Consider the following 12,729-nt stretch of genomic DNA (forward strand, 5'->3'; position numbering starts at 1 on the left):
GAAATATACAAAACCAAACAGCATGATATACACCGATAGTTGGGCTACCAACCGAAACCTACATCAAGGTTACAAACATCTGAGTATTAATCATTCTGAAAACTGTAGATCCAGACGACCCAAAAACATTGAAAGACTGTAGCAAGATCTTAAAGAGCGAATATCTGCCACAATACATCGCGCGCTATTTTTTTTCATAAAACACCACTCTGAGTCACTAATGCATTCCTTATTTTTTCAAGCAGCATCATTGTATCCGCCACAAGGCCGTTCAATCAGACCAGACCCTGCCAGCCCCAGTTCCTCTCAATGAGGACAGCCATTCCGAGTGAATGAAATTCGGAAAGTTCACAACCTGTATTTGCGTTTCTTTATTCGCTCTCACAGTAGTATATATATTTTAAAAAATAGTATTATGGAACAAATTTAATGTCTTCGTGCACTTTGACGCACATTTTATGTCGATTGATGAATCACCACGTTTACGGGGACCGCCTGGTCTTTTTTCGGCGTCTTCGCCCATCTTGCCGAAATTGAGTTAAATGCATTGCCAAGGCGTTCCAGGCCCTCCGATTCTCCCCTGAAAATTGCAAGGCCCGACCATTATTTTTTTAGGTGATACCAGCCATTTTCGATGTAGACCGAAATATTATTTTTCCACATTACCTTAGAAAATCGGCATTTGAGGCGTAATAATTAGAGATATTAAAAAAAAAATCTGAAAACATTAAATTTCACATAAGATAAGACTAACCTTCATTTTTTTCAGAATAATTTTTAAAAATCTGGCATGTCCCAAAAACGATAATGAAGAATTTTTTCATACAAATAATTAAATATGATATGCCGTTCATATGGAGTATTTTCTTTTCTTTATGTTTTCATCCTACGTAGATCGAAAATGCAAACCTCCCCCTCCCCAAATAGAGGGTAGGATTGCCAAATGATCCAGATCACCACCAAAAATTTATGGAACATTAATTAAGCTAAGACAAACCTCAGGTAAAAAGTTATTAAAATTTGTCCATAAAGTTTTGAGTTAGAAAAAAAATTCCTGGATCCAAACCATGGTCCGCATCACCACCAATCTGTCTGTTAGGTTAAATCACACCTTTGGTTAAAATCTCATTAAAATGTATTCATAACTTTCAGAATTACCAGAAAACACAAACAAATCTCAACAAACAAACAACAAAAATACAGAAACAAACGGAAGTAACAATATAAATAACCAAGAGGTTATGGGGGTACACGAAAAGTTTTACACCGCCCTGTAATTTTATTTCGTCACTTTTCACGGGAGTCTGAGTGTGAAAACTGGCCATGTGGCCCCGTGGAGTTGAGCACCAAGGATCCGCAGGGGCAAAGACACGTGACTCATGGATCGACGACGCCCGGCCGCGCCTAGAACGGGACGCGTATGATCGCGATATTCAAGTCCTTCACATTTTAACGTAAAGCACACGTATTTTCAGTCCGATTTTAATGCATTATGGCTCATTTTGTAGCTGAATAGTAGATCTATTACATGATGTAATAAGGGTTTGCAATATTTTTGTGCGTCTTATGAAAGTGACATATTTTCAGTATCCCTTTTTAGGGTGTCGAGATAGTAGCCTTCTTAAATAATTACAAAATAATAATAATAAGATCGGCTCCTAAATATTGGTTTCCGCTTATAGTAGAAAGGCTGTTCTATTCAGATATGAAATCAGAATGACTATGATTTTTTTTTGGGGGGGAGGGGGGAGGGGGGATTTTAGAGGGTTTTTTGAATGGTCAATGTAGGACTATAGACACCTAAAATCATTGCCACCCTACTACACTATACGGAAGATTTTGAGAAACCGTTTCGTACTGGCAATGTCCGCAAGACTTTGGAATGCAGGTAGATGATAGAGGATTATGGTGTAGGAAGACTAATCTTATACCTTGTTTTGTTAATATCAAAATAATCATGAAAAGTTGCGGAAAACTAAAAATAATCATAAAAAGATGAGGAAAACTAAAAATGTTGATATCTCGGTACACAACCTTTAAGCAAATCCTCACAGGCGCAATTTGTCTAAAATTAACATAATTAATATCTACAACTTGTTCCTTTTTTTTTTTTTTTCTTTCTTTTTTTTTTTTTTTTTTTTTGGATTTTCACGGTCGCCTACTTCAAAAACTTCACTCAAAAAAAAGGAAGTCGAAATTGAATAATAAAAAAAAGGAACATGTAGCTATAAGGTAGTTCTATGTAATGTGATTGACTTTACCATATACGTACCATAGTTTCATTAGAAATACACAGTATATCCATACTTGCGCATCGATGCCCTCTCCCAGCCCATTTGACAGTTCTGTTGTCACACTTCTAGTTGTTTGTTGTTTACAGTGCTACTTGTGCATCCGTTTTTCCAACTTTGCGGTGAAATCGATCTATCACTGAAATCGTTATAATATCGAGGTTAACACAAAATTCAGTAAAATACAATAACCGTGTTCCAGTTATAGAATTTCGTCTGCGGTTCGTCACTTCCCAACCACCGTCCCCTCAACTTTAAGGTAAACTCATTTTGTATTTCTAGGTGTAGTCAGTGGCGATCTAGAGGCGCCGGTAGGGAAGTTAGATAATCGGGAGGGCGTAGTCCCCTGGTTAGGAGGGTTTTTTGGTTCATATGGTGATCCTACTGGTAGTTTGTGCATTTAAGATGCGGTTCACAAGCTCGTTCGCTCGCGCAACACCGTGTTGAATCATCCGTGGCTGGATCTTCTCTCGTGTTTTTACATTTTCCTCTTTCTTTGAAATACCATCCTTGGCTCAGATTTTCAATTTCCCATATTTTCTGCATTTTACAATGCACGGTGTGAACGAAATCATCCCCCCCAACCCCCAATTCCCCACGGGATCCCTCAACCTTGTTAGCGGGAGTTGGGGACTTCGTCTCTGACGGGTGCGGTCCTATCGTAAACAATTACCCAAAAATCAAATAAAATATGTTCTTGTTTTTGGAGACATGAGAGTTTGCCCCCCTCCCCCCCTCCTCTGCATTTTCAGATTTTTTCTCGAAAATTCTCGTTTTTTTGACAATAATTCAAAAATGTTCGGTCGATTAAAAAAAAAAAAAAAATACCACAGAGATCAGCCTAGGGTCTAAAAAAAAGGGGGCGAGTTTCATCAAAATCAGCATAGAAAAAAACAAAAAAAAAACAGACGGTCCCCTTAACGAGCAATTATTGGAAAGGTAGCGATTGTACAGTGTGACCTACGGAAACAAATCCTAGCCAATAAAAATTTAGGAAAATGACGTTTTTTTCAGAAAACTGTGCACTCGAGCACAAACATAATACCGGAGGCATGACAATAGGTTAGTACAATTTTAATTGGTAATAACTAGAACCGGCAAATTATAAATATCTATACCACAAATATCTACAAATATCAAACAAATGCATGTGACAGTAAGTCTAATATTACAATAAATGCACTATCACTGACAATTATTAATGGTTTGTCTTAAGTTCGTTGTCTATTGGATAGACGACCGTTGATTTGGTGTGCCACCACAGTATGCACGATGCATTCGCTGTTACAAAGGAGGAATATATATTTTCAAATGATCGCCATGGCATCACGGAAATAGCCGCTCAAATGCATATAAATTCTACCTTACATATTATGAGAAGTACGTTTAATTTGGTTAATTTTTCGATTATGACAATCGAGACTTCCCAGACAATATATATATATCATCTGATTTATTCTCATGTGATGAGAATGAATCTGATGATCATTTCCGTAGCAATCACAGCCGACGATCTTGCTGTGTTAAGTCCCGTTAGCAGGGGAAGGCATGAAGTATATCAAGGAAATTATGGGGTAAAACAGGCTTAAATAAGAATAATAGCAAACAGAAACGTGTAAAATTAGCACAAAAAACACAAAAAATCGGCTAATGAAACTCTACGGGCATGCCCGCCATCTTTGAATGTCTACGCTCCGACACGGCAGAGTTCGAAAAACTCTACAGGAATGCAACCCATCTTTCGGCAAAACCTACGGGATTTCAAACCTTCCATACCCAAAAAAACGACCTAACCCCATAACCCAACCTAGCAATTTACGGTGCCATGACTAGGCGTGCCCGAAGGAAGGGTTGATGGGGGGTAAGCCCCCCAACACCCCCTGGGACACATTCTCTTCACCTCGGTATGTACAGCAAGATAGAGCTACATCCATACTGTAAACAATAAACCAAAAACCTTTATATATTGAAAGATCGAAATGTCAATTTTCCTTCGATTCTTTTGATCAGTCAGTCGGTCTATTGTGGATGTGATCGTTTCGTTTTTATCACTTTTTATGGGATTTGGGGTACTTGATGGCCTCAGAAATCGAACTGCGATAGTTATTAAGGTCTTTTTCTTCTTCGTTTCCACTGTATAGTTTAAAGAACAACCTAGAATCGACGTAACACCAAAAACAAAACATTTCTCGCCAGTCACCTGTCACCGGACTGTCCGGGGGATTGTCCTGTCAAATCTGGCAGCAGAAACGCGAAAATGCGCCTGCGCAGGTGCTTCAGACCGATTTCCCTAATTCAGTCTAATAAATCTTGAAACATGAAAATGAGGTATAACAACGTTAGCAAAGGCCTTTGAAAGCATATATGTGGAACAGCAGACACTGATAATTAGCCAAATATTGTTCTGACAACGGCGTAGTAATACATGAACTACTTAACAGAGCGCAAGAATGAGTCGACTGGTCACAATTCTAGGCATCTTTTCCCGTGGCAATTAGGGTGTCGCGAAACGCTCCGCTACACCTATACAGTGTCTCGTGATCGGAGGCGAGACAGGCCTCTAAGCTCCACCCATTTCTGTGACGTAATGGGAATAATCGCGGTTGATGGCTTGCTATTTTACTGTACTGGTTATTTTTCCAACAGGTAAACAGTATTTTGGAATATGATATCCAAGATGGCTTTTGATATCTTAAGGTGGGTAGTGCGGTTTTATAGATATCCAATATAAGTACGAATATGCATGAAATTTCCAAAGTAGGAGGAATGCATCGGTTAATTTTTCGATTATGACAATTGGGACTTCCCAGACAATATTTATATGATCAGATTTATTCTCATGTGATGAGAATGAATCTGATGATCATTTCCGTTGAAATCACTGCCGACGTGTTAAGTCCTGTTAGCAGGGCAGGGCATGAAGTATATCAGGGAAATTATGGGGTAAAACAGGCTTAAATTAGAATAATAGCGAACAGAAACATGTAAAACTAGCACAAAAAACGCTAAAAATCGGCTAATGAAACTCTACAGACATGTCTGCCACCTTTGCCACCTTTGAAAGTCTACGCACCGACGCGCCAGAGTTCGAAAAACTCTACGGGAATTGAACCCATCTTACGGCAAAATCTACGGAATTTCACACCTTCCAGACCCCAAAAAAACGTCCTAACCTCTAACCTAACAATTTACGGTGCTGTGACTAGGCTACTGCACGAGGGGAGGGTTGATGGGGGGGCAAGCCCCCCAACTCCCCCCGGGACACATTCTCTGCACCTCGGTATGTACAGTAAGACAGAGCTACATCCATACTGTAAACAATAAACCAAATACCTATATATATCGAAAGACTGAACTGTCAATTTTCCTTCGCTTCTTTCGGTCGGTCTATTGTGGGTCTATTGTGGGTCTATTGTGGATCGTGGATCGCTTCGTTTTGATTGCTTTTTTCAGGATTTGTGGTACTTGATGGCCTCAGAAATCGAACTGCGATAGTTATTAAGGTCTTTTTCTTCTTCGTTTCCACTATATAGTCTTAAGAACAACCTAGAATCGACGTAAGATCAAAACTGAAACATTTCTCGCCCGTCTCCTGTCACTGGACTGCCCTGGGAATCGTCCTGTCAAACCTGGCAGCAGAACGCGCCTGCCCAGAAGGTGCTTCAGACCGACTTCCTTAAATCACTGTCTAATAAATCTTGAAACATGAAAATGAGGTATAACAATGTTAACAAAGGCCTTTGAAAGCATATATGTGGAACAGCAGACACTGATAATGAGCCAAATATCGTTTTGACAACGGTGTAGTAATACATGAACTACTTAACAGAGCGCAAGAATGAGTTGACTGGTCACAATTTTGTTTACATTCACGATGTCAACATGGCGAGGGACTTAGAAAAAGATGGGTTGGTCTTCTCTCTTCTCTGTCGATTTGCGCACCTTTTGCCATAGATGAAAAGTGTCTCACTTTACGTCAAGGTAACCATTCCATATCTTTTTTTTTACTCAATTCCTGATTGTTATCAACTGTAAATTTACCCGCACACTTATAGACCGTAATTGTATAAAATGAAACGGCATTACTGCTTTGTTTCCAAGAGGAAAGGATATCGAATGGCGATTTTTAAAATATTGAGACGCGTGTCCAATAACTTATTATTGAGTTACGGTTGAACTTCATACAAGATAATTTTCTTAAAATCACTCGCTCTATCGTATTTTTCGTCTAAAAGAAGGCTGGCTGGAAATTTACCGGTACCAGAAAGAGTAAATTTGATTTTTGCTTCCCAGTGAGACTTTCCGAGCAGCTTAATTCAAACAATAAACGCCTGACTTCAAAACAATAGCCTTTTGCATACCTTATGATTCCTCGTTGTGCTCTGCAATGTATAATATTTGCGGGTCCACACAGGCACTCCAAATGTAATAACCCAGTCAATTAAGATTAATGATCCCGACTTCAGCCTATGTATTTCTCCTTCATGATTCGCATAAGAAGTAAACAGCTCACAGTCACAGCATCACAACTCTTGTCTCGGCCGAGTGTTGTGTTTCGAACCCGAGAATCAGAGCTTCGAATCTCCTCGTATCTTTTGTTTGAGAAAGACGATTCGATTGTTGACTATTGGTAATACAGATCTAGTTATTGTATGCTTTTGTTGATGCTAATAGTAATAATATATAATAGTAATAATAATAAGATGCTAATAATGATAATCTTTATTGTTGTTTTTATTATTATTATTATCATTGTTATTGTTGTTGTTGTTATTATTATTATTATGAGCATTATTGTTATTATTATTAGTAGTAGTAGTAGAGTAACAGCAGAACCACTACCATTAATAGAATTATTATCAGTATCAACACCATTATATCATTATTATTATTATTGTCAGTTTTATTATGATAAGGCGTTTCATTATTATTATCGTTGTTGCTCTTACTATTATTACTCCTATTATTACTATTATTATATTATTATCATTATGATTTTAACATTATTATTATTATCATTACCATGACTGTTTATTATTGTTATTATTATTGTTGTTATCATTATTGTTATTATTATTATTATCATCGATATCATAATTATTATTATTATCATTATCATTATGACCATTATCATCATTATTTGTTATTATTATTATCATTGTTAGTATTGCTATTATCATCGTTATTATCATTATCATTATTATTGTTGTTATTCATATTGTTAATATTACTATCATTATCTTATTATAACTATAATGATTATTGTTGTTTATATTATCATTATCATCATCTTTGTCATTGTAGTTACTGTCATTATGATTATTATCATCAATATTACTGTTATTAGTTATTGTCATTACAATCATTATACTATCTTTTCTATTGTTGTTCTTGTCATTATCGTCAATGTTATTATTATTATTATCATTATCATAATAATTATTACTATTAGTAGTAATGGTAATGGCAGTATTACTATCATTATTATTATCATTGTCTTTATCATTGTTGTTATTGATATTATCATTGATTCATTTGTTTATGATCGATTTTGTTATTATTATTGTTGTCGCTATTATTATTATCTTTTTCATTATTATTATTATTATTATTATTATTATTATTATTATTTTTATTATTATTATTATTATAACCATTTTTGTTATTATCATTATCATTATTGTTATCAGCCTCGGTATCATCATCATCATCATCATTATTATTATTATTAATATCATCATTATTACTGTCATTGGTATTAGTATTATTGTTATCATTATTATTGTTGCTTCTGTTATCATTACTACTATTATCAATTATTTTATTATTATTTATAGTACGAGCATGATTATCACTATTATCATTTTCATTATTAGTATTATTATCATTATAATTGATATCATTATCATCACCATAATCATTATTATTATTGTTATCAGTATTATTGTTGCTGCTGTTGTTCTGATTATTACTGTCATTATTATTTTCATCACCATCATCACTGTTATTATAAATATATTTTTGCTATTGTTTTCATTATTGTTGATTTGGCCACTATCGTCATTATCATCATCACTATTCATACGGTTAGCATTAGGATCGATATTGTTATAATTGTTGTTATCATAATCACCATTGTTATTATTGTCATTCCTGTTCTTATCATCATTATTTTTACTGTTTTTGTCATTATTGTTATTAATATTGTCATTTTCATTCTTATTGCTATTATTATTATTGTTGTTATTATTATCATTATTATTATTATCATTATTATTGTTGTTATTGTTATCTCTACTATCACTATTATTGATAATATCGTTGTTATTCTTTTTATTATTATTGTTATCTTTATTTCTGTTATCATTATAATAATAATTATTATTATTATCATTTTCATTGTCATTATTACTATAATCATTATGATTATCATTATTGTTACTACTATTATTCTTTATACTATTATTATTGTTATTATCATTATCATCATCTTTATCCATTATTCTTTTTCTAATCATGATTATTATCATCATTGTTTGTATCATTATTATTGTTATCATTATAGTTATTATTATCTCCGTCATTATTATTATTATCATCATTATCATTATCATCGTCATCATTATTATCATTATTTCGATTATTATTGTCTTCGTCATTATTATTATCATTATTATTAGTATTATTATTATTATATATCGTTATTATCATTATTACTATTGTTATTGTTGTTGCTAATGTTGATGATATTGCTATTGCCGTTACTGTTCGTACTTAATCATAATAATCATTATTATGATTATTATTATTATCATTATTTTATTGTTACTATTGTTGTTTTAATTAAAGTTGTTGTTGTAATTATTCATTATCCTTATTGTTATTATTAACATTAGCATTGTGATTATTGTTATTATTATTATTATTTATTATTATTATTTTTATTATTATTGTCGTGATTGTTGTTACTATTATTATAACAATAATAATAGCAATAATGATGATAATAATAACAATAATGATAATAATGAGAACAATAATAATAGCAGTAATAATAAAAATGATAATAGCAAAAATAACAATATGATGGTATTTGTAGCAACTTTAACAGCTATAATAAGAACAATAATAATAATAATGATAATGATGATAACGATAATAATAATGATAGCAATAATAATAGTAATGAAAATGATAATAATATCATCATCATTACTATTTTCATTATCTTATTGCTGTTATCATCACCATCATTATCATTACCATCATTACCAATGTTATTATTGTTATCATCATCATTATCAATATCATTTTATATTATTAAAACGTTTATTTTCATATTTTTCGTGTGGTTGTTCGTGCTATTCTTTTTCTTATCGTTCTTCTCCTTTGGATCATTATTATCATTTTACTTTTCATGTCATGACCATCATCATCATCATTATTATCATCATTACGATCTCCTATTATCATCATTGTTATCATCATCGTAAATATCATTGTTGTTGTTATTGCTGCTATTAATTCTTTTCTATAATTTTTGTCACTAATGATAGTGATATCATTTCATTATCGTTATCAACACCATTGGTTTTATTGGCATAAGAATGATTTTTTAATCATTATGATGCGCATTGTTCATATTTTGATTATGATATCACTTATGTTCACCGCCGTCATCATCATTATGATTTTCATTTTCATTTCAGTTGCCATATTTTAAGAAGTGCTGCGCATTTTCACTACCATTGTTAACATTGACATCATTATGAATATTATCAATATAATTAATAATAATAGTAATTAAGTATGATAATTATCATAAAGGCATGATCATTTTCATTTTCATTATCATCACTATCGTTATTGTTCTTATCAACACATCTATTGAGATTGTCAGTGCTGTTGATAGTGCAGTCACCATTCTTATCATCATCATTAACATTATGCAATATGATCATCACTGATTCACCTTTCCTGCCTTAACCGTGTAAGCGTTTTCATAATGTTAGATCTGTTTGTTGAATGTCAAAAAGCACTAATAAATCAGGATTGGAATTTCGGCTTTGGAATTCATTCTGATTATATTTTCGCAATTGTTTTATTGAGCCATATCCTGTGATCGCTGTTCTTTCTCTTATTTCCACCGACATAACCGAAGCAGCGACAACTGCAGCAGCGGGATGTCCTCGTCGTCGGCGCCACGAACATTGGCATAATTATTTCCTGAAGTAGTCCTTGTAGCCCAATCTGAGTTGATGACAGACACACACGCACACGCATACACACGCACATACAGACATACGTATATATGTGTGTGTGTGTGTGTGCAGGTATAAAAAAAAATCCTTTTTTCTTTCTAAAAGCAACGAGATATTCGCGATTTTTTTCAAGGCTTTATTGGTTGATAATATTCTGTCGTTATGTGCTTTAATGCTGTCAGAATTGTCCTATGATAGATACAACTGATAGTGTTGTACTTTTACATAAACGTTTACAATTTTCTATTCAGATGATGGCAATTTGAAAGTTGTCAACCTTATCATTATCATCAATAATTATTTCTATAAAAATCTATTCATAGAATCGATACTGGCAATAGCAAGGTAGTAGTATGTCGGTGTTTTTAATCAGAGTAATTAATATCATAAATTTAATTATATTTATCAGTTTTCCACTTTTTTCTTTTGTCTTTTCTTACTGTTGCGAATATCAGTGAATTCATGTTCTAATCTTGGCTTTTCTTGTTTTTCATTTTTTTTTCTGTAAATGAATGGAAGGAGCGGATAAGAAAACACTTGCTATATTTGTACATTTAATATTCTATATGTTCACGAATTTTATCACTCTATAATCCACATGAATATAGATTTGACTTTTATTGCAGGTAAAACTGATTAAATACTGACATGTGTGGGCAGCCACTGCCCGTGGTGTGGGCGTGCAGGCGGCGCAGCCCGTCGTGGCCCAGAGCGGCCCGGGCGGTCCACCAGGCCGGGGACCAGCGTGGGCCACAGGGCTGGGTGGCCGCCCGCACGCCCACCTCCGCCACAAGCCACAGCGACACAAACACCACGCGATTGTCAACGGCCCCACACACCACCCAATTGTTCGACGAACAACTGAGCCCCGGGTAGAGTGTGGGGGAAGGCCCGGTCCGCGCCGCGCCCGGCAGCCCTTCTGCCGGCTATGTCTGCAAGGGACGCGCGGTGCGGGCCATGAGGGCCAGGCTGGGCCACCACGAGAGTGGCCCGGGCCAGGAGGCACGGCCCGCAGGTCCGTGTGAGCGGGACGGCCCCCTGGCGGATATGCGGTGGACCCTGGCTGGATATGACGTGTCTTGCGATCACAGCACCAGCACTGTCAGCCCGTCACCAGGCGCCTGTCACGCCACACCTGTCACAGCTACGTTCACGCTCGCTCGCACGCGAACCCATTCACGCTGAACCTGTCATGGCTATCATCACGCTTAATCCTTCTATTAAATGACCACTTGTGGTTTTATCATATTTTTGGTTAGTACGAATAACCATGCATGTGTTCGACACCTAACAAACAGATGTGTCATGTGTACTGCTGTTGAAGTCTAGTCAAGTAATGCGCACAGCCTATCATGCTATCCTGTCATACACGGTCTGCTTCTTATACATAATATCTACCACACAAATTTATCATATATCTAGAGTATCTTACACACATTTCGCGGTTACCAACTCTCAGACATCTCTCACTTTGCCTCTTCACTCTAGTAAGCACGTGTGTTCATCTGGATCACGCTAAAAGCAAAGATCTATTGACCATTTTGTCTACTCTAGACACGCTTCAGTCGTCGCGTCTGCCAGGCTTACAATGCATGACGCACACGGAGCGCCATGCAAATGCTGAGGACGCAGTCGCGTCTCCCTAAAAGTTTAAATTTCCATCAGACCTTCACTTTCCTCCCGTCCATCTTGTTTTGGCGACTTCTTCCTCCAAAACCGGCGCGCCGCCCGTCCGGCCGCGCGCCCTCCTCTCGTCTCGTCCAAACCCCGTTCGAAATAGTCAATGGGTCAAATGAGTGTGATTCATCTATTCACGCACTCGCCCTTCACTCGTTGTACACGCGACACTTTGCATCCCTTAAACTTGAGACATCAAAACGTGAAATATATATACCACATGAACACCCAACGACTGCCATTCTCTCGTCTGCCACACTGTCAGAACTACCCGAACACCTGTGTGCGATACAACACACTCCACAGAATATACAACACAACATTCAACGTGGAAGAGCAACAGCTACACCGCGCCCATACACAGGGAAACGCGGAGAGGTGGCAACACTGTAGAGGGACCACTTAAAGGAAACGTGGCACCAAGGGACCACTCTGGGAAGGGTGACAACACTTGAAGAGGGGTTTACGTGGGAGGGGATCAAGTGGCAACAATTCAGGGG

General features: G+C 36.0%; 1 protein-coding gene across 1 annotated transcript in view; it reads right to left on the minus strand.

Moving 5' to 3' along the window:
• Positions 1–6,792, minus strand: part of LOC138867179 (glucose dehydrogenase [FAD, quinone]-like) — a gene marked incomplete at its 3' end in the record, with an annotated part of 38,367 nt that extends 31,575 nt beyond the window's left edge. Inside the window, 1 exon segment of the mRNA XM_070141818.1 lies at positions 6,653–6,792.
• Between the last annotated feature and the right edge of the window lie 5,937 nt (positions 6,793–12,729).

Source organism: Penaeus vannamei, chromosome 28 (assembly GCF_042767895.1).
Source record: "Penaeus vannamei isolate JL-2024 chromosome 28, ASM4276789v1, whole genome shotgun sequence".
Lineage (NCBI taxonomy): Eukaryota > Metazoa > Arthropoda > Malacostraca > Decapoda > Penaeidae > Penaeus > Penaeus vannamei.